General features: G+C 46.2%; 1 protein-coding gene across 6 annotated transcripts in view; it reads right to left on the bottom strand.

Annotated features, from left to right (window-relative positions):
* The window catches only part of LOC118589073 (katanin interacting protein), a 175413-nt gene that overhangs the window by 80223 nt on the left and 73442 nt on the right, over nt 1-21748 (bottom strand). The window lies entirely within an intron of this gene.

The raw sequence follows: 21748 nt of genomic DNA, 5'->3' as shown, positions 1-21748 counted from the left end.
GCAGAAGAAGCTAACACTAGCCAGCTGTCAGGAAAGCATGTCCTGGAGAGAAAACCAAGGGAACGGTGAGCTCTCCCCTGTGGTTTGTGGATTCCTTGGGCCACCTTAACAGAGAGAGGATTATCCAGGAAAGACTAGGCAGGAAAAGGAGGTCTGTCTAATAGAGGGAATCCTACAGATATCCATGGTAACCCGTGTGGTTTCTGAGAGCATCAGCTGCCAGAAACACTCAAGCTGGAATGGAACGGGGCACGCAAGGCCAAATGAAGAAAGGCTCCCAGAGTGTCCTGTCGTCTACAGGTAGGAGAGGGACGGGAGAGACCCCTCTGCAAACACATGTTGTCTTCCCTGAGGATCAAGGCCCTGAGGACTGCACCAGGGGGCTGAGAGGGTGGAAGGCAGACACAGAGAATTACTCCCAGGCCTGGACTCTTGAAATGGCTTGAGTCAGAGGGCCTCTCTTCCTCTTGTCTCAATGCCTATGCCTGATGTTCCACAGGTAAAACAGATGTGAATCTTGTTGGCGGGGGGGGGGGGGGGGGGGATGGGGAGCAGAGAACAGGTAATAGTAGACTTAATAAAAGTTCCCAAAAGATGTTCTCTGGAACCTGTCAACATGTGCCCTTCTATGGTAAAGGACCTTCCCAGATGAAAGTAAGGATTTGCTGAGATCACCAAGGCAGGCCTGAAGGAATTATGGGGCAATCATAGAGAGGCAGGAAGAGCAACATCAGCAAGATCTAAGAATGGAAGCAGACATCAGGAAGGAGAGAAGATGCTAGGATGGTGGCTCTGAATGGGGAGGATAGGGCCAGGCAAAGCAGGTGCTTCTAGGACCCAAATTCTTTCCTGGAGCTGCAGAAGAAACACAGGCCTGCTAACCCCTTGAGTGCAGGCTGATGATGGTGAGTTTGAATCCCTGACTCCCAGCACTGTCAGGAAAGCTGCTAAGGCAAAGGGAAGCTGCAGCAGCAGCAGGAGCAGGAGCGCAATATGAACTTGTGTCTTTTCCAGTTCCTTCTCCTACTGTCCCACCCTGTATCAGCACCGGGGCTGGTTACTTAGCAACTGCACTACTGTCTGGAGCACAGTGGAGCCTGATAAATACTTGCTGAATGAGTAAATTACATGGAAGCCTGGATGGTGACTTAGCAGAGATGGGACACACCGACACACCTTAGATGAGGTGACATCAATGACAGGACCCTTACCAAATTAATTTACTCCTCTGAGCCACACTTTGACCTCCATCATTTGACTTACCATGTCCCTGATACACTGCATTGTGATAATAAAGCCGTGGTCTGAACTGGGCATAGTTTTCCCTAACAAGAGGACACTTGGCAATGACTAGAGCCATTTTAATCACAACATGTATTGAGAGAGTGCTCCTGACAGCTAGTAGGTGAGAGCCAGCAACGACTTGCTGTAAGGCAGCGGACAACGCTCACTTCAAAGAATGATCTGGTCGCAGTGCCGACAGTGTTGAGGTCAAAAAGTCCTGTGTTAGAGCAAGCACACGTTCACCACTGGTGTCCAAAAGATAATGCTGAGATGGTCTGTGCAGACCTCGTGGGAGCCACACTGAGGTCCTAGCTCATGTCATCAAAGTCTGGCTGTGGTGGGCAGTTGGAGGTCAACAGATTCACTCTCCCTCTCCAGGGAAACATGAGCTCCTGGGTGGCCTGCTGCTGGATGGCAGCATCAGCTTCAACGCAGTCTTTTACAGCAGAATAATGCTCTGAGCTGTACAACACTCAGGTCCTTCTTGCTTGATTTTCACAATAACCCGGTCAGACAAAAAACCTGAAGCCCTGTGATCACTTGAACTTGGTAATAACTCTCAAGGGAGTAAGCTTATGTTCCTAGAAAAAGCATTCTTTGTTCATGAACCCCTATATTTTGGCCCAGTTATTTTATTTTATTTATTTTTTGAGACAGAGTTTCTCTGTGTAACAGCCCTGGCTGTCCTGGAACTATCTCTGCAAACCAGGCTGGCCTCAAACTCAGAGATCAGCCTGCCTCTACCTCCTGAGTGCTAGGATTGAAGGCATGGGCCACCACGGCCCAGCTCCAGTTACTTTTAAAATGAAGAAATGGGAGCCAACAGGAGAGTGAGTCCTACCACTGTCCTTGAAATCCTACTCTGTCCCCACTGATACCCAAAGGAGAGTGAAGCTCCATCCACTGCCAGTGCCAGGCAGGGGACACTGGGATGCACACAGCCAGGGCCAATGAACTGGATTCTTCTGTTACATTGCCACCTTCACAGGGCTGCAACTCCACATTTATGTGACTACAGCCCTTTATGGGGATCCCTAAAGAACAGAGCCCTTCAGCTTGTATAACTTCTCACAGTGATTAAGTGGCAGAAGTGGAACTTTCAGCCCCTAGTTCTTATTCCTTCTAGAAAACCCAGAGAAAAGACTGATTCTACTACATTCAACATGGCCCACCAACAGGAACATGATGGAATAGTTCTCCATCAATAAGGAAGACAGCCATTCCATAAGAGATCTCCTGCTGCCCAATAGCTCCCAGGTCATGAACTGTTCATAGCACATTGCTTGTGCCTCAACTTTAGGGCCCACTCTGTAGTGTGAGTGAATGAGAGTGTGTGTGTATGTGTGTGTGTGTGTGTGTGTGTGTGTGTATGTGTGTATGTGTGTATGTGTGTGTGTGTATGTGTGTGTGTTTAAACACTGGAGATGAAACCCAGGACTGTGCACCTGGCAGGTAAGTACTCTACCACTGAGCTACAGTCCTAGCTCTTGGTTTTATGAATCAGGGTCTTACCAAGCATGTGCCCAAGTTTACTGGGGTGCTGTGCTGATGGCCAGTCACAGTAGAAACAAGGAGACAAGACCTCTGCCCTCACTGGAACACACAGTATGCTGAGGGAGCCAGCAGAAAGTAAAGCAAATGGTAATTCCCAAGGTTCAATGTCCGTTCATCATTTACTAAGCTTATGGATTGTTTATGAACTAGTATTTCTCATTACAAAGAAAGTGAATTTCAATAATCCCTGATTCAAACTGCTTTCTTTTTCTTCCATAAGTCAATGTAAATGTAGAGAACCAACAGTATTTACAAGTATATAAACACACACATAGAGGAGAGAAAGAGAGTGTGCCTAGATTCTACTTGGCTATACTTTTTTCACTAAGAAAAAGACTCCATTTGCCTGCAGGAGGTGAGTGACCTGAGAAACCTGAGATGCTCATGTGATCTGAAACCATATGTTCCAGAAGCAAGGGGAGCTGAGCTAAGAAGCATCATTCTCTCTAGAAAGAACCGTTCAGAACCTTTCCATCTGTGCAGAGCGGGACCTTGGCTGGGATGGTGACTTTGAAAGCCAATCTGCCGGCACTTCAAAGCGGTGCCCTGCTGTGGGATCTATAAGGGTCTTTGAAGCTGTCACCCAGAATCTTCTCTGGGAAAATACACTTTAAACTTTGCTTTAAAACTTGATTATATTCAATTTCAGTGTGCAGTGTTTCAAATGCTAAGTTCAGGAACCAAAAAAAGTCTTCCATGTGGAGGCCAGGATGCAGACATCACAGGAACTGAGCTGATAACTGAGCAAAAACGCCCTCCCCACAGGAGCTAGGAGGGGGTAAAGGGACTGGATGCTGAAGATGGAAGGCATGGTTATAGAGACCATTACTAAAATTAGCCAGAGTTTAATGGCCAGGAGTCCAGTATCTGTCCTCAAGCCTCCTCTCTCTTCTGTGCTAAGAGTAAAACTGGGTGACTATCAAATGCCAAGGTCTCACAATGACAATGACAATATCCATGGCATCAGTAACAGCCACACCAGGCACCAACTAAACTCTCTATGTACCTCATTTCAGCTCTCTGACACCTCCATGCAGTGAATGGCATCATTTTGGCTCAGTGGGATGAAGGACAAGCCCAGGGTCACACAGCTGGTAATGGCAGAGCCAGTGTTCAGATAATGACTGGCTAAGTCCAAGACTAGGGTACCGACTACCCCAATTCCCTGCTAGGTACCAACTCAGCAGATGTCTCCAGAAGAACTGGCTGTGCTGGGTGACCATTGCCATTGATCAGTAGGGAATTGACCGTTGACACAAAGCTGCAAGGAGCTAGTAGGTGTCTTCAAGTATGTTATGGTTTGGATGTGAAATGTCTCACACAAGATTGTGACTTGAGCCCTGCCCCTAGTTGAAGCTGCTCGGAGAATCGGTAGAAGCTCGGGGAGGGCTTTGTATGCTGGCCCTGGCTTCAGCACTCTGTGCTTCCTAGTCTGTGTCCACGTGCACAGCCTTTCCTGCTGCCACCAACTGAGCCAGTCCACTCTCCTTTGGTGGAACGACACTTCTGAATCCATGAGCCTCCCTTAAGTCTTTTCTGAGGCTAAGACAGCACATGTTGAGCATTAGTGGATGGAGCGTTACTCCCTGGACCATCCTTAGAAAGCAGAATGAAGTGGGTCTAAGTTCATTCACACAAACCTCCTGGGCCCAAGAGGCTTTTTATCACTGGTTGATTGATACGTCATTTTTATTCATTCATTTATTTAAGAAGTATTTTTTGGGTCAGTGAGGTGACTCAGTGGGCAAAAGCAATTGCCACCAGGCCTGATGACTTTGATCCCCAGACCCCACATGGTAGAGGAGAGAAATAATTTGTACACATTATCCTCTGACCTCCACTGTAGCTCACAGCACAAGAACACTCAAATGTGCATGCATGAGTACACATACACATACCTACATACAGAAATGTAACTTTTAAAATTAAGAGTTGGGGCCAGACAGATGGCTCAAAGGGCAAAGATGTTTGTACTAGCCTGATGACCTAATGAGGTCAATTCCCAGAACCACATGGTAAGAAGAGCCCACTCCTGTAAAGTTTTCCTTTGTCTTCCACACATGTGCACATCCACATACAAATAAATAAATGTAAAAAAAAATTAGTATTTTGATGAAAATATCTGTCTCTCATAAGTAGACACAGCTGATAAAGGCAAGGCAGAGATTCTCATGGGACTCGTGTTTGGATAAAAAGACAGCCCCTGACAGCCAAGGGACTCTCAAGTCACAAACTGGCTATAGCACATGACTTGTATCCCAACTTTAGGGCCCACTCTGTAGTGTGTGTATGCATGCGTGCGTGCGTGCGTGTGTGCGTGCGTGCGTGCGTGCGTGCGTGCGTGTGTGTGTGTGTGTGTGTGTGTGTGTATGTGTGTGTGTGTGTTTAAATGCTGAGGATATCTGTGTGTGTGTAGAGTACTTGTGAAGTCAACTTGTGGGCTTAAGGGCAGGACAGCAGAGCACACTCCGAAAAGGAACCTCCCCAAGGTCGACAGGGAGTTTGCCATTTGGAGGAGAAGCCAAGATCCCCAGCTCACAGAGCATGATGCAGCCACTCTCATGCCCTGCTCCCTCCCCTGATGTCAGGAGGCACCAAACAGCACAGGAGGAAGTAACAGGACAACCAAGAAGGGACAGACACTCTGGTGACTCAGCCCTTTGCAAGACAGGCACAAAACTGAATTAATTTAATTTAAGAAAGAACTAATACCCAAGAAAAGAGAGATCGACAGGAGAGGTGGAAGCTGACTTCAGAAGCTCGGAGACTTATCTCCACAGAGACGCACGGGGAACTCAACCATGAAAAAGAAGCAGCTAGCAATCTTACAACTTTTAATTTCATCATTAACATTTCTAGAAAGATAAATTAAGTCAGGAAGAGCACCAAAGGGTGACTAATTAAGTATGCTAGAAATCATGCCAAGTGACTTTATAAGAATACAGTGCCCCAAAGACAAAAAGAAAAGCACCACACAAAATCTACTGGGTGGAGAGGTCTAGATAATATTGCCTGAATCGAGATCCAGAGGACAAACATTCAGATGGAGCAGCATCAGCTACTCTGGTTTTCTTCATTTTTAAATGTTTAAGTGTATGGGTGTCTGCCTGCATGTGTGTCTGTGTACCACATGTGTGCAGTGCCTGTGGAAGCCAGAAGGTAACATCAGATCCCCTGGGACTGGAGTTACAGATAGTTGTGAGCTGCCATGTGGGTGTTGGTAATCAAGCCCAGGTCTTCTACAAGAGCAGTCAATGCTCTTAACTAACGAGCCATCTCTCAAGTCCTCTCATCGACCTTTAATGGGCAAAGACAATGACACTGATGTATTCACATAGATGAAAGATCCACTCCATGAAGAATCATCTTGACACCCTCATAGACAAAAAGATAAGAATTTAACAGACAATGCAAAGCTAAAGAGATGTAAGAAAATGGACACATTTGTGACAATCAGCCTGATGAAACAAACCAACAGCAGAGATTTATGGCAGGAGCTGGTTAATGAGCATTCCTAGGAAGGTTTATTCAAGATTCGAATGCTAAGCTCGGCTGCAGCTGAGCAGTGGAGTGCTTGCTTTGTGTGCTTGAGGCCCTGAGTCCAACCTCAGCACCACAAACTAACTTCATCCTCCTCCAGATCGTACTCTGATTCTCTAGGTATGTGAGATGAGATGGGAAGTGGGGAGAGGATGTGTGGACTTGTGTGCACATGTGCAGGTGGGTAAGTGCAGTTCTGAGCATCTTCCTTAATCACTCTCCACCCTCCCTTCTGAGCGGGCTCTCTCACTGAATTGGCCTGGCTGGCCAGGGAGCCTCACAGATATCCTTGCCTCTGCCTCCCTAGTGGTGACACTGAGCTTTTTACTTGGCTTTGGGGAGCAGGCTCAGAGCTCACATTTTCAATAACACTCTGGATGTTCTGATGTGTGCAGTTGAAGACTAGACTTTTAAGACTTAGCAAGTTAAATGACACTATTGGCAATCTGGAGTAATCATTTTCTATTGCTGTGAGAAAGACCATGACCAAGACAAAAGGTTTATTTGGGTTAAGGTTCCAGAGGAATAAGATTTCATGACCACTGCAGTAGAGAGGTATGGCAGCCAACAACGTAGCAGCTGGAGCAGCTAGCTGAGAGCTCACATCTTGACCACTAACATGAAGCAGAGAGAGAGAGAGAGAGAGAGAGAGAGAGGGAGGGAGGGAGGGAGGAGAGAGAGAGAGAGAGAGAGAGAGGGAGAGAGAGAGGGAGGGAGAGAGAGAGACATGAGAACACACTAGGAATCACATGTCTTTTTTTTTTTTTTGAGCTGAGGACTGAACCCAGGGCCTTGTGCTTGCTAGGCAAGCACTCTACTACTGAGCTAAATCCCTAACCTCACACAAGTCTTTAAACTTTCAAAGTCCATCCCTAATGACATACTTCCTTCAACAGTCTTCCTAGACAGTGCCACCAACTGGCACCAAGTGTTCAAATACGTGAGCCTAGGGGGACATTCTCATTCCAATCACCACATAACATGATTGAATTTAATAGATATATCGAGAACTTTACACCAAAAAGAGGATAGTTATTCTTTTGAAATATCAAAGAGGATATTTGGTATTTGATATATATGAATTGGTGGCTACAAATCAGACCTCAGTAACTTCCAAACCAGGACACTAATACAGCCAATTAGAGATTAACATGAAAGGCAAAATTAGAAAAATAAAATCTACTTACTCAGAATGTCTAGAAAACCTTTAAAATCGAGAAGAGGAACACCCCTGTAAAACCCTAAGTTTTTCAGAAACAAATGGCAGCAGCAGCACTACAGTGAGGGTGTGGGATGAAGACGGAACTATGCTTAGAAGGTAACTCAACCTGTTCACCTAGAAACCAGGGCTGTGGTGTTTGAATGAGAACAGCCCCCATAGGCTCATAGATTTGAATGCCTGGGCACCAGGGAGTGGCACTGTTTGAGAAGGATTACAAAGTGTGGCCTTGTCGAAGTAGCTGAAGTGTGTGTTTTCAAAAGCTCGAGCCTGGTCCAGTGTCACACTCTCTCTTAGCCTATGGACCAGAATGTTGCTCTTAGCTACGACTCCAATGCCTGCATGCCACCATGCTCCCTGCCTTGATGATGATGGAGCAACCCTCTGAAACTGTGGGTTAGCCCCCAATTAAAGGCTTTCCTTCCTTAGGGTTGGCTCAGTCATGGTGATGCTTCACAGCAGCAGGGCAGTGACTGAGACAAGGCTGAGGGTGGGTGAACAGTGAATTTGTGGGTAACAGGAGTGGGGGCAGGGAGCTTGAACAACCAAATAAACCAAAATGTTTAGGGAAGGAAGAAGTAAAGGCTAAAATGACATGAAATAGAAATAAATGAGCAAACAGCTAGATGACTAAGTGGGGTACACACGGTTCAATCCAGCTCAATCCAGCTAAAAGCAGAGAGCCTTTTTCAGGCTTACTTCTAGAGTGTTTGAATCTTCTTAGTGAGAAAGCACTTATGCATTAACAGTTACATAAAATGACAGAAAAGAATGCAAAATACTTAAGAAATTCTAAATAGGCTATACACGTGAGGCATAAGCCAGACCATTTATACTATTATTGACTGGGAGGTCACTCTTTATTGTTGGTAAATTGGAAAAGCTGCTTTAGTGAGCCACATTCCATCTGGCAGCTTCATTTGCATAAGCCTGTATGGGGTGCTGGGTGGCCCATTAGTGCCGGCTCAGCATTGTGTACAAGTGCATGCATCATTCATGCTCAGCATTGCACCAGCCCTGCCCTGCTGGCCTCCTATGGATGCCCCACTGGCTTATGGCCTACTAAGATCACAGGCCAGTCTGTGCTTCATTCAGAGCTGGCTGGCTGGACATCTCTGGATGCCTTAATGGTCCTGGGTAGCACAGAGGCTAATTCTAGTGCTGGTCAGGAGGAGAAAGTCCTCCTCCTTCACCAGACTATCAAGTTTTCAGTCTAAAATGGAAGTTAGAAGTTGGTGTTACAGGGGCCAAATTTGGCCAGGAGCTATGTTTTGTTTGGAGTATGGGAAATTATGAATTAATTATCAACATTAAAAATGGAAGGTATCTGGGGTTGGTGCAGTGGCTCAGTGATTAAGAGCATTGACTGTTCTTCCAGAGGACCCAGGTTCAATTCCCAGCTCCCATATGGTTGCTCACAATTGTCTGTAACTCCAGTCCAGGGGATCCAATGCCCTCTTCTGGTCTTTGAGGGTGCTGCACATGTGTGTTGCATGGACATAACATGCAGGTAAAACACCCATACACATAAAAATAAAAAAATTTACAAAATTAAATATACCTCTCATCAGCTACCTGGCTTCAGTTAAAACCAGAGAAAGCTTAACTCCATAGGGCCTCACATTTTATGGTGATGGCTAACTATGGCTGTCTTTGGCAGTCCCCCTACTTCTTCCATACCTTGATTTAGAGTCACATGATTTAAAACGTACTTTAAATTTAGAACACCTGTCCCAATTCCCCACTGTCTACTCTACGCTAAGTAGGACAAAAATTCCTTTCAAGTTTTTAAAACAAAGTTTATTACATTTATTCATCCATTTGTGTACATGTGGGGAATGAGGGATATACACACAGCATGGCATGTATGTGGAGGTCAAAGGACAACATTGCATGAGTCAGTTCTTGTCCCCTACCATTTAGGTCCCAGGACTCACACTCAGGCAGTTGTCTCTACTGCTGGGCCATTTTGCTGGCCCCTCTTTACCATTTTAGGTGTCCTTACTCAGGGCTTAGAAAATATCGTCACCATAATTACACCAAGGTGATGCGGCAATGTGGCAGTGTGCCTCGTGAACACTTGTGCCATATCCTTCTTCCTCTCACTGCCCCAATTCCTCAATTACTCAATTCCCTTGCTTAACAAAGACTGGTTTGCATACTAACTAGGCCAGGCAGTTTTCTAAGTCCAAAAACACAGCTGGGCATGCACACACCTTTAATCTCAGCACTCAGGAGAATAGGCAGGAGGACCGACCTCTGTGAGTTTGAGGCCAGCCTGGTCTACACACTGAGTTTCAGGACAGTCAGAATTACATGGTGAGACTCTGTTTGAAAAAAATCAAAAAGCAAAACCCAATAAAGTCCAAAAGCATACTGGGCAATAAGACAGAGCTGGGGTCTGTGAGCGGGAGGTGTGTCTACCTGCCAGTGACCTAGAGAACAACTGCCAGGATGAGCCATGCCCCTATGAATAGCATGCCTTCTCTGCTGATATAAAGTTTGGAATAGGAAGTGTTCTTCTACAACCTAGGAGCCTCAAGTTCAGAGATGGCAGGAAGAGGAAATACTTAATCTATCCAAATCTGTTGGAAAAGGAAATGGGGCTCCAAAGGGAGGTGACTCAGCCAAGGCCCTTCAAAAGGTTTACTGCAGGACAGCTACTCTCCTAGGCTTGGTGGGTCCATCATGTGCTGTTGGGCCTCAGGGAAACAGGAGACGCGGCTGAACTGTCATGACGCCCAACATGGAGTAGAGACAGACCAGGGAAAGCTTGATGTGCATTTTCAGAAAAAACAAGTCTTCCAATTAAGAGTCAAACAGCAACAGTGACGACCACAGAGGAAGACCTGGGGCACGAGGCTGCTCTGCCCACCCATGGCTGTGGCTCCTCCTCCTCAGCTGGAGTTCAGCCTTCTTTTTCTGGTCTTAACTAATCAGGTCTTTCCTACCCAACTCCATCTTGTTGTCTTTGTCCACTCCCCCCCCCCCACCCCACCTTCTGGTCTGATTTATGGTTTTTTGTTTGTTTTATTTTGTGGTTTTTCAAGATAGGGTTTCTCTTTGTAACAATCTTGGCATCTGTTTTGAAGACCAGGATGACCTCTAACTCAGAGCTCAGCCTGCCTCTGCCTCCTCAGTGCTGGGATTAAAGGCACCCAGCTGAATTATGTTTTTGAATGTGACAGAAGTGGAGAAAACAAAATGTATCTATTATCCTAGCACTTGGAGGCTGAGACAGCAGGGTCTTAAGTTCAATGCCAGCCTGTCTCAGAAGGCCACACAACCAAAGTGAATTGTTTTATGTGAAGATAATTATTTTGGGCTGTCAATGAACCCAGGCCTCATGGGTGCTAAGCATGTGCCTTACCATCAGCACCACAACCCATTATGTTTAATTCAGCTTTGACCTCGTACAAGCCAAGCTTCCTTCTCTGACCACACTGAAGTTCACCAAGCCAAGAACTGCTACATCTTGTATTTATGTTCAACATGGAGTTTTCATCAAGTACAAAATTCCTGTCTCACAGAGAGCCATCACAGTCACACCTCCACTCCCCCCCTCTCCCAAGAACTACCTTGTTTTCCCTTTCCCTACCCCCTCTGAAAACTCACTTGTGTATATTCTTTAAGTTATCAGATCCCAGGAGCTGGAGAGATGGTTCAGCAGTTAAGAGCACTTACACTCTTGCAGAGGACTGAGGTTCAGTTCCCAGCACACATATAGCAGCTCATAACTACCTATATAACTCCAGTTCCAGGGGATCTAACTGTTCTTTTGGGCTCTTCTTGCAAAACACCCTCACCCCTACACACACACACACACACACACACACACACACATCTTTTGGGGACAAGGTTTCCACATCCCTCTTATAAAAACAGCTTGCCAACCTGCCTAGACCAATCAGAACAGAGACATAATCTCATTCCTGGCTAGAGGTTCCATCTTTAAAACTTACTGAAGCTAGGTGGTAGGTGGTGGTAGGACACTGTTTTAGTTAAGGTTTCTGTTGCTGTGATGAAACACCATGACCAAGGCAACTTGGGGAGGAAAGGGTTTATTTCAGCTTACACTTCCAGATGATAGTCTGTCACCGAGGGAAGTCAAGTCAGGAACTCAAACTGGGCAGAAACCTGGAGGCATGAGCTGATGCAGAAGCCATGGAGGAGTGCTGCTTACTGGCTTGCTCAGCCTCCTTTCTTTTAGAACCCAGGATAACCACTAGTCTAGGAATGGTACCATTCACCTTGGTCTGGACTCTCCCCTATCAATCACTAATTAAGAAAATGCCTACAGGCTTGCCCACAGCCAAATCTTACGGAGGCATTTTTTTAATTGAGGCTCCCTCCTCTCAGATGACTCTAGCTTGTGCCAATGGACACAAAACTATCCAGCACAGACACACAGGTCATCCTAGTGCTCTGAAGGCTGAAGTAGGAGAACTGAAGTTTGAAGGCAGTTGGGCTATATAGTCTTATTCTATCTGTGGTGGTATTGTGTTCCCCAAAATATTGTGTACCCTAATAAACTTATCTGGGATCAGAGACAGAACACAATATTAAACATAGAGGTTAGGCAGTGGTAGCACACGCCTTTAATCCTAGCATTCCAGAGGCAGAAATCCCTCTGGATCTCTGTGAGTTCAAGGCCACAATGGAAACATCCAGGCATGATGACTCATGCCTTTAATCCCAGAAAGTGATGGCAGAAAGCAAAAAGGTATATAAAGAATGAGGACCAGGAACTAAGTTAATTAAGCTTTTGCCTGGTTAAGCTTTTAGGCTTTGGAGCAGCACAGTTCAGCTGAGAGGCATCCAGTCTGAGGAAACAGGATCAGCTGAGGAACTGGCAAGGTGAGGAAGCTGTGGCCTGTTCTGTCTCTCTGATCGTCCAGCATTCACCCCAATAACTGGCCTCAGGTTTGATTTTATTAATAAGACATTTTAAGATTCCTGCTACACTACTTAGTAAATGTCCATGTGACCTGCCAGGTGCTGACTCCTTAAGGGAACGACCCCACTTGTTTTTCTAGACTATTATGTACCCACGTACTGGACAGTGCCTGGCATATAGTAGAGGCTCAGTGCCAATGAATGCCTGACAGTAACTAAATGAGACAGTGGTGGTGCATGCCTTGAATCTCAGCACTTGGGAGGCAGAGGCAGGCAGATCTCTGTGAGTTTGAGGCTAGTCTGGTCTCCAAAACGAGTTCCAGGAAAGACACAAAGCTACACAGAGAAACCCTGTCTGGGGGGCAGGGGAAGAGTTGATCATTTTAGAGACTAGAAAGATAGCTCAGTGGTTAAGAGCATGTACTACTATTCTTCCAGAAGATCTGAGTTTGGCTCCCTGAGCTCAAAGGCAACTGAACCTCCAGCTTTGGGGTGAGCAAATGCCTCTAGGCTCTACGGGTACCTGTACTCACATGCACATACCTACCAACAGGCTCACATACATATACATATACATAATTTAAAATAAATTTTTAGAGGGGGGAAAAGTTGACAATTTGAGATCAACGAGATGGCCCAGTGGGTAAAGGCACTTGTGGCACAAGCCTGACCTGAGTTTAATCCCCAGAACACACCAGGCAGAAAGACAGAACCAATTCCCCAAAGGTTGTCCTCATTACACACACACACACACACACACACACACACACACCCCAAAATAAGTAAATAGCACATGTAAATAAGTTTTAAATGTTGACAATTTTCAGCCTTTTAACTATGGTTTTAAATACTTTTGTCTTTTATACTTGCCATATCTGTGCCACAGAGTATCTCAAAACACACTCCTTCCTTTTGAGGTGGATTCTGATCTCAGTTCCCAAGCACCAGGAGATCCTGGGCTATGCCCGCATGCAAATTCTGTTATCTCACAGACCAAGGCCCAGCAGGGTGTTCCGCCACTGTCCTCATGACCTGTACACATCACACTGTCTCCTTAGAAGTGTGCTCTCTAGGAGTGCTGCAATTACAGCCTTGTGGGGGCTGCGGGAAGGGGATCTGAGCCCAAGCCAGGAGCAGAACCCATCTCAGTGGGCAGGCCCAGGGAACCTGTGGCTTTGCTCATTGTTTACTCTTCATTGGGAACTAACTGTAGACTCATCATCTCACTGGGGAGGAACTCAGGCGCTCCCTTCAGTGCCACCTCTTTCAGGACAGCAGCGGACATCACAATGGGGACAGGAAAGACTTGGATGGGATGCCACTGTGTTCCTGTCTGTCTTCTTACTTCCACCATCCTTCATTGGGACTTGGTTCTGACAAAGCAAAGCAAGCTGGTGTGTGTGCATGTGCGTGTGTTCGCATGTGTGTGTGTCTGTGTGTCTGTGTGTCTGTGTGTGTGTCTCTGTGGTAGGGTGGGTGATGGTTTTTGCCACAGTATGGATATGGAGGGCTAGGTAGAGAGCCACTTTGGGTTGCCTCACACCTGTTTGAGAATAGCTAGGCTAACTGAGGAGTTTCTGGGAGTCTCCTGTGTCTGCCTCCACCTCCCAGTAGGAGCACTGGCTACCTCAGCTGGCTTTATATTTGTTCTGGGAATTCTAACTCAGGTCCTCAAGGCTTGTGTGGCAAGTGAGCTACCCACTGAGCAATCTTCCCAGCCCTAGCTGTTAATGTTTTAAAACTTATTTTGAAAAATGTAAAATCCACAATTTATCAAACTCGTATATTGGGCACCCAGCTATCTTCCGCCTACATTCACCAACTGTTACTCTGCCGCCCACATTAAGTACAGGCTTTACTTTGTTGCATTTGTAACACTGACCCTCTCTTCTGTCTTCTACATTCTACATGTCTTCAAGGAATAAGAATGTTTTCTGAGGGCTGGAGAAAAGGCTCCGTGGTTAAGAACACTGCTTGCTCTTCCAGAGGACCTGGGTTCCATTCCAAGCATCCACATAGTGGCTCACACACTCATGACTATTTAACTCCAGTTCCAGGGAATGCAACACCCTCTTCTAGCCTCACAGGCACAAAGCATGCATGTGCAGTCATACATGCAGGCAAAATACCCATACACATAAAATAAAAATAAATATTTATTTAAAAAAAAGAAAAGAAAAGGAAAAAGGTTGTTTTCTGAGAAGACTACAGTTTTAAAAAAAATCAAGCTCAGGAAATTTAACATCAATCCAATATTGTGACATATAGATCATCGTCTATTTTCAAATTTATTACTCCTCATTGGCAATTACTGAATTTCTCCCCAAACTCAGGGGTCCTTCCCAGGCCCAGAATCTCCCTGCACACAGTGTGGTTCAGGTCTCTTGTTGACCTGGGGCATTCCTTGCTGTCCCTTGTCTCTCGTGCCTCTCACGGTTTTCAGGACTCTACAGCTCCTCGGAGAGCAGCCCTCCACTCAGGCTCCTCCTTTGGATTGGCATTTCTCACTACCATTCTCAGCTGCACACTCAGGGAGAGGTTCTGCTAAGAGGAATCCTCTCTGTCACTGTGGGAAGTGCCATGAAGGGCACTGGTGGGCGGCCCTGCTGCACGCCTGGCTCCTAGGCTCACATCTGTAAATCCCCAACAGCCATGGCACTTTCTGGAGCAGAACCAGTCCTGCGCAGTTCTTGCCCTGACTGCACCTCCACAGGCCAAAGAGTGGCTCAGGGCCCTGGCATCCATTATAGGTCTCTCTGTTCCTCCATTTCTTCAAACACCTAGCGCTTCTGTGGTAATAGATGTGTCACTCAGTGTGAGCTGTTACTTTAAAATCCACCCCAGGCTCAAACTTTCCAGGTGTTATTTCAGATGTTTGATGGGTGCACCAAAGGGGTGTGCATGTGCGCGTTTGTGTGTGCATGCGTGTGTGTGTGTGTGTGTGTGTGTGTGTGTGCACACGCGCGTGCGCACGCACGCATGTATGTAGAAGTCAGAGATTGACATTGGGTGTCTTTCTCAGTCACTCTCTCCCTTTTATTCAAGAGAAAGAGTTTCTCTGTGAAACAGTCCTGACTGTCCTAGAACTCACTCTATAGACCAGGCTGGCCTCGAACTCACAGAGATCCGCCTGCCTCTGCTTCCTGAGTGCTGGGATTAAAGGCATGTGCCACCACCGCCCAGCATCTCTCATTTTCTTTTGACAGTGTTTCTCCCTGAACCTGAAGCTCATTGAGTTGCTAGCTTACTTGGTGAGAAAGCCTCATGACTGATCCTCATCTTCAGCACTGGGGTTACAAACGAGCATGCCATGTCTAGCTTTTCCCGTGGGGCTGGGGACCTGAACTCAAAGCTTCGTGCTTGTGCAGCAATTACTCTACCCACTGACACCTCTCCACAGCCTATAGAGGCTTTTTGTTAATGCCATCCTGCCACTCATCTGGGGCATTTCCAGACTCACTCAGGAGCTCTGCTGTGAATGCTCAAAGTCCATCTTAGCCTGCATCGTGAATCATTAAGAGAATCCTGTCTTTGTCCGTGCTGCAGGGAGCATAGGGATGTCCCTGTGCTCAGAAGGGAGAAATCAAAGGACAGCGCTTGGAGCTGGTGGGAGAACTGGCAGCCTAGGCATAAGCACAGAGATCCTGCACAGTACCAGCACCTCTGTCTGAATGTGTGGGGGTCTCACGCTTCTGCTGCTCCCCCTGCCTCCTGCCTCTCCTAACCGCTCTCGCTCCCACAGCTGATCTGAGCACATGCTTTCCATCTGTCAAAACCACTGAAGACATGGCCAATACGTGGCCAAGCCATTACTCCCCAAACAGTGCTCTAAGCTACTGGTTGAGTAAGTTACCAATGTGGAAAGAGAGCCATGCTGTATTATGGAAATAAAAAAATGTGGGGTTATCAAATAGGATGGATGACAAAACCCCACTTATGCTAAATTATCAATAAAAAATATGGGAGACAAGCCTAGCTATTTGGAAGACTGAGGCAGGAGAATTACAAGGTAAAGGCCTGCTCAGCTACAGAGTGAGTTCAAAGTCAACCTGTCAAGGCCCTGTCTTAAAATTTAAAATGTGAAAAAAGGGCTGGGAATATAGGTCAGGAAGGTATTTGTCTAACATATGCAGGCAGGGCCTTTGTTCACCCCTGCATACCACCAAAAACTAATAAATAAAAATAAACAAAAGAAGATACTTGCTCAAAGGTTGTATTATCTAGAGTTCCCAACAGAAGTACCAATGCAACATATCTTCCCTGCAGGCCAGCCCTCACTTTGTAAGTCTCACTGTTGAAGAGACCTGCTATAGCTTCTGATGTGGCAGTGGGGCAGGCTCCTCTGGGAATACCTGGCCAACAGCAGCCTTTAGATGTCAGCTATGACTGTGAGTGTAGAATTTTTACCTTACTGTGAGGTCCACACTGTGATGTGACACAACCTAGAATCACCTGGGGAGTGTCTCAATGATCTAGTGTCTAGATCAAGCTGGGCTGTGGACATGTCTTGAGTGCATTAATTGAAATGGGAAGAACTACTCACTGTGGGTAGCACCATTCCCTAGGCAGGAGATCGTCAACTGTGTAAGATGGAAAAAGACAGCTGAGTACTAACACTCAGGAATTCATCCATTGCTCTCTGCTCTCGATTGTGAATGTAATGAGACTTGCTGCTTCACGTTCCTGCCACTGTAACATCCCTGCTATGACAGTCTGTAACCCCAAATTCTAAGCTAAACAACCCTTTCTCCCCTAAACTGTTCTTTGTCAGGGTACTTTATCATCGCAAAAGAAATGAAACACGTGCAATGGAAAGAAAAGCCGTGAAGGCCTTCTGGAAGCTGTCCCAATGATTACCCCTTCGTGTGGCTATTAGAACAAGGTCTGGTGATCACTAAATTGGGAAGTGTCTCTCCCAAGAGTGAGAGTCACTCCCACCCCTATATAATGTTCAGGACATCTACATGCAATCTAGAAAGGACAGCAGGGTCCTAAAGACTTTTGGGGTGGAGAGATGGCTCAACGGCCTGGTGTTCAGTCCTTAGATCCCACAGTTGAAGGAGAGAACTGACTCCTGAAAGCTGTCCTCTGACCTCTACATGTGTGTACAGCAGCACTCATGTGCTCCCCAACACAAATAATAATAAAAAATTTTAATTTAAACTTTAATTTTTCTGTCTATTATTAGACATTTTGGGTTCATTCTTGATTCCTAAAGAAGCCACCTCCTCAAATGGAGACTGAGTCACCCATGGCAGCACACACACCATGGGTCCAGGCACTGGGCTTGAACTCTCTAGAAAGTTATCCTCTTTGTCAGAATTGGAAAACTGCTCAGAACTGCGAAGGCTACTTGTCCGACCTAAGGAAAATCCCATCTCTATCACAGTCCCCTAGACCTACCCTCCTGACTCACAGCTGCTTTTTCAAACCTCCCCTACTTCCTTCCTCCCTCCTCACGCAGGGTCTTGGCATTCTCTGCTCCCTTCGCCTGGGACACTGCTCCACAGGCTCACACTCCTGGGGGTCCCACTTCATTACTGCCTCATCAGAGGCCAAGCCTTAGTATTTAACAGAAACTCTGCTCTGCTGTTTCCGCAAGCCCCATCACCTCCTGACACACTATATGCTTTTATATTTGGGTTTTACTTTTTTTATTATGGGATGGGCTGTAGTGGCACATACCTTTAATCCCAACACTGGGCAGGCAAAGGCAGGCCAAACCAAACCAAACCAAACCAAACCAAAACCAACATCTGATTGCTCTTAAATAATGAAATCCCCAATTCAGATAACCACACGGAATTGCTTGATTACATCAGTGTCAGCTGCTAATTCAGTCTTCCCACAGTACCATGTAAGGCAGGACTGGGGGCTGACGAAGCACGCCTCCAGCATTCCAGGCTGTGAACTCAAAGCTACCAAGAACCTGGAGTTCACAGGATGTGTTGGAAGGCAAAAGGCTGACATGTTCCAACAGCAAAGGTGAGGTGCAAAGCCTCTATGAAGAGGAGGGTCCTTCTGCTCCAGCTCAGGCCACTCTTGCTACGTGCCAAGATGGGTATATTTAGTCAGGCCCTGAGTTTCTCTGTCCCTGTGCAGATGGCATCTCTCAATGCTTCTTTCTGCGGTGGCAGGCAAGTACGCCACTGTTTCTCTCTCTCCTTTTGCAGGAAAATAACTGCAGGGGAAATTGACTGTGAAGCCTTAAGGAGAGCCCTCTCAAGATGTCGGGGGAAAGGCAAGAAGGAAATATAATCAGGTGCTCACAGTGGGGAACATGAAGTGCTGGCAGAGAAGCAGGGCTGCAACTGAGCATGTGCATTGAGGAGTGCTGCTAATGCTGAGGGCGGGAGAAGCGGGGAGGGACTCGACTGTCCAGTGTGCAGGGTGCTGGAGCTTGCCAAAGAGGAACAGGGTAGCCATTTAACAGAAGGTGCTGGGCGCTTCCCCATGGGCAAACAACTATGGTCTCCAGCTCACAGGGCACACAGCACTCTGGAACATGGTGTGGGGGTAGATTATAACAGACTGAACGTGGCGAGGATCCAGCTGAAAGAAAATGAAGGTTTCTTTTGTACAGACTGTTCCCAAGCAGGGGACTGTTGGTGGATTCAAAAGCAAATGGTGAGCCAGGTGTGGTGGTTCTAGTAGAAGGATCTTGGATTTGAGGCTAGCTGGGACTACATTAAAAATGGAGGAGAAGAGGGAGATGAGAAGAAACACTGGAGAAGGCTCCATGGGTAAAGGTTCGTCACCCGGAACCCATGTAAGGTGAAAAGAGAACCGAGTCCATAATGTTGACTTCTGACCTCCCATGAGACTCAGCATGCACACAAGTGCGCACACACACATGCACATACACACATACACACACACACACACACACACACACACACACACATACACACACACACACACACACACACACACACACACACACACACACACACACAAATATTAAAAGAAAGAAAAAGAAAACTCCATGTGTACAAGTGTCCAACCAACACAGGAGGAAGCAGGCCCCAGCTCCTTCCCTGTGTCTCCCTTGAGCAAATAAGGAACTGTAAGCACAGAACAGAGGTCAAAGGGTGTTTCCTGGACAGTCCTCCCAGACCATATCCTTTCTCTTTCTGTCACTCCAATTTCAGGCAGGGCCCACAGCTGAGTAACTTTCCTCAGAATTTTGTTTCTATGTATAACATGGAGAGAATATGTATTCAAGCATTTTTTTTTCCTTTTTAAATATTTATTTATTATGTACACAGTATTCTGTCTGCATGTATGCCTGCAGGCCAGAAGAGGGCACCAGATCTCATTACAGATGGATGTGAGCCACCATGTGGTTGCTGGGAATTGAACTCAGGACCTCTGGAAGAGCAGTCAGTGCTTTTACCCTCTGAGCCATCTCTCCAGCCCCCATATTCATTCATTTTAATTATAAAGCTTGTCCCCTTAGAACAGTGGTTCTCAACCTTCCTGGTGTTGCAACCCTTTAATAAATACAGTTCCTCATGTTGTGGTGATCCCCAATCATAAAATTATTTTCATTGTTATTTCACAACTGTAGTTTTGCTACTGTTGTGAACTGTAATGTAAATATCTGATATGTAGGATATTTGATATGTGACCCCAGTGAAAGGGTCCTTCAATCCCAAAAGGGGTCATGACCCATAGGTTGAGAAGCACTGCCTTAGAACAAATTCCACTTTCCAATCCCATTCCCACTCTCCAGCCAAGGCCCACTATGCACCTCCCAGTCCACCCTGCTGTCTCCTTATTCACCGTCTCCACTCATCCCACGCTCTTCTATTCACACGAGTTGGCATCATGCTTCTTGAAGCCCGGCCTCCTGCCAACTGCACAGGCTGGTCCCTGCCTGGGACACTCTTCACATCGCTGCCTGCCTACGGGCTCTTGTCCGGCCAACACCATACTGTCCATCTCCCTCTTCTGATTTCATTTACTTTTATTATGATGATTTTAGAAAAGGTTTCCCTATGTAGCCCAGGCTGGCCTTGCTCAGGGCTTTCCTGCTCTGCACTCTGAGCAGTGCAATTATAAATGTGCACCACCATGCTCAGTTCCCTCTTCTGTTTCTTCCAGTGAATTTGGCGATACCTGAAATTATCTTGTTTCATTCTATCTATTTCTATCTCGCCTAGAACATTAATTGGTTAAAAACAGACACTTCATGTACTTTGTTGATTTCTGTGTCTATGGTGCTAAGAACATAAGCCAAGGCTCAAGAATGCATTGTCAGGAAACACTGTGGCAGGAAAGCCTGAGACATACTATTACTGGAAGTGGGACAGTGGTCTGAAGAAGGGACAGCAAGTATGCATTGACCCCCATCAGCTGTGGTACAAACATGGCTGTAAGCTGCAGATACCCAAGCCTCTGAGTACTCCACAGGTGGTCTGCTGCCTGGGGTCACTGAGATACAGAATGCCTCATCGGCCTAGGTACACATATACAGGCAGATGGGGTGTCATTCTCTGCCTAACCTCAGTCCCTTCAGATTCTTTTGTAGCATTCAATTCTTTTTTTAGGAAGACTCCCCAGCTAAGTTACTCTTTTCTGTCAGGTCTGTTGCAGAATATTACTTTAACTATGTAAAAGTGTATTACATTTGTTTATGTTTCAGATTATTACTTTAACTATGTAAAGATGTGTTACATTTATTTATGTTGCAGGATATTACTACAACTATGTAAAGATGTGTTGCATTTGTTTATGCTGCATTTGTTTAATTATGTAAAGATGTGTTACTGTTTCACCTTGCCTGAGAGAATGAGGGAGAAAAAGAGGGAGACGCCGGGGTCAGGCAGCCAGGCAGCTGCCAGCCAGCGAGTCAAGGAGGACACACAGAATGAAAGAAAGGTAAAAGCCTTGAGGCAAAACATAGGTGAAGAGAAACAGATTAAATTAAGTTATAAGAGCTAACAAGAAATGAACCTAAGCTAAGGCTGAGCATTCATAATTAACATTAAGTCTCAGTGTCATGATTTGAGAGCAGGTTGGTGGCCCAAAAGGAAGCCTGCTACACTGGCCTCCCCTCTCAGCCCCTTCTCCATTTAGAGTGATTGGATGCTAGCTGACCTACCCAGGAACACAGATGTGTGGTCCACGCTCTGTGTATCAAAATATGTAACAAAATGTGTGAGATAAGGACAGCAGGATGGCTCAGCAGGTTAAAGAGCTTGCTGCACAAGCCTGATGACCTGAGTTCAATCCCAGGATCCCACAGTGGGA

The sequence above is a fragment of the Onychomys torridus genome, chromosome 1, assembly GCF_903995425.1.
Source record: "Onychomys torridus chromosome 1, mOncTor1.1, whole genome shotgun sequence".
In the NCBI taxonomy this organism is placed as follows: Eukaryota; Metazoa; Chordata; class Mammalia; order Rodentia; family Cricetidae; genus Onychomys; species Onychomys torridus.
The sequence above is the reverse complement of the archived record's forward strand: the minus strand, read 5'-3'. Positions and strand labels throughout refer to the sequence as shown.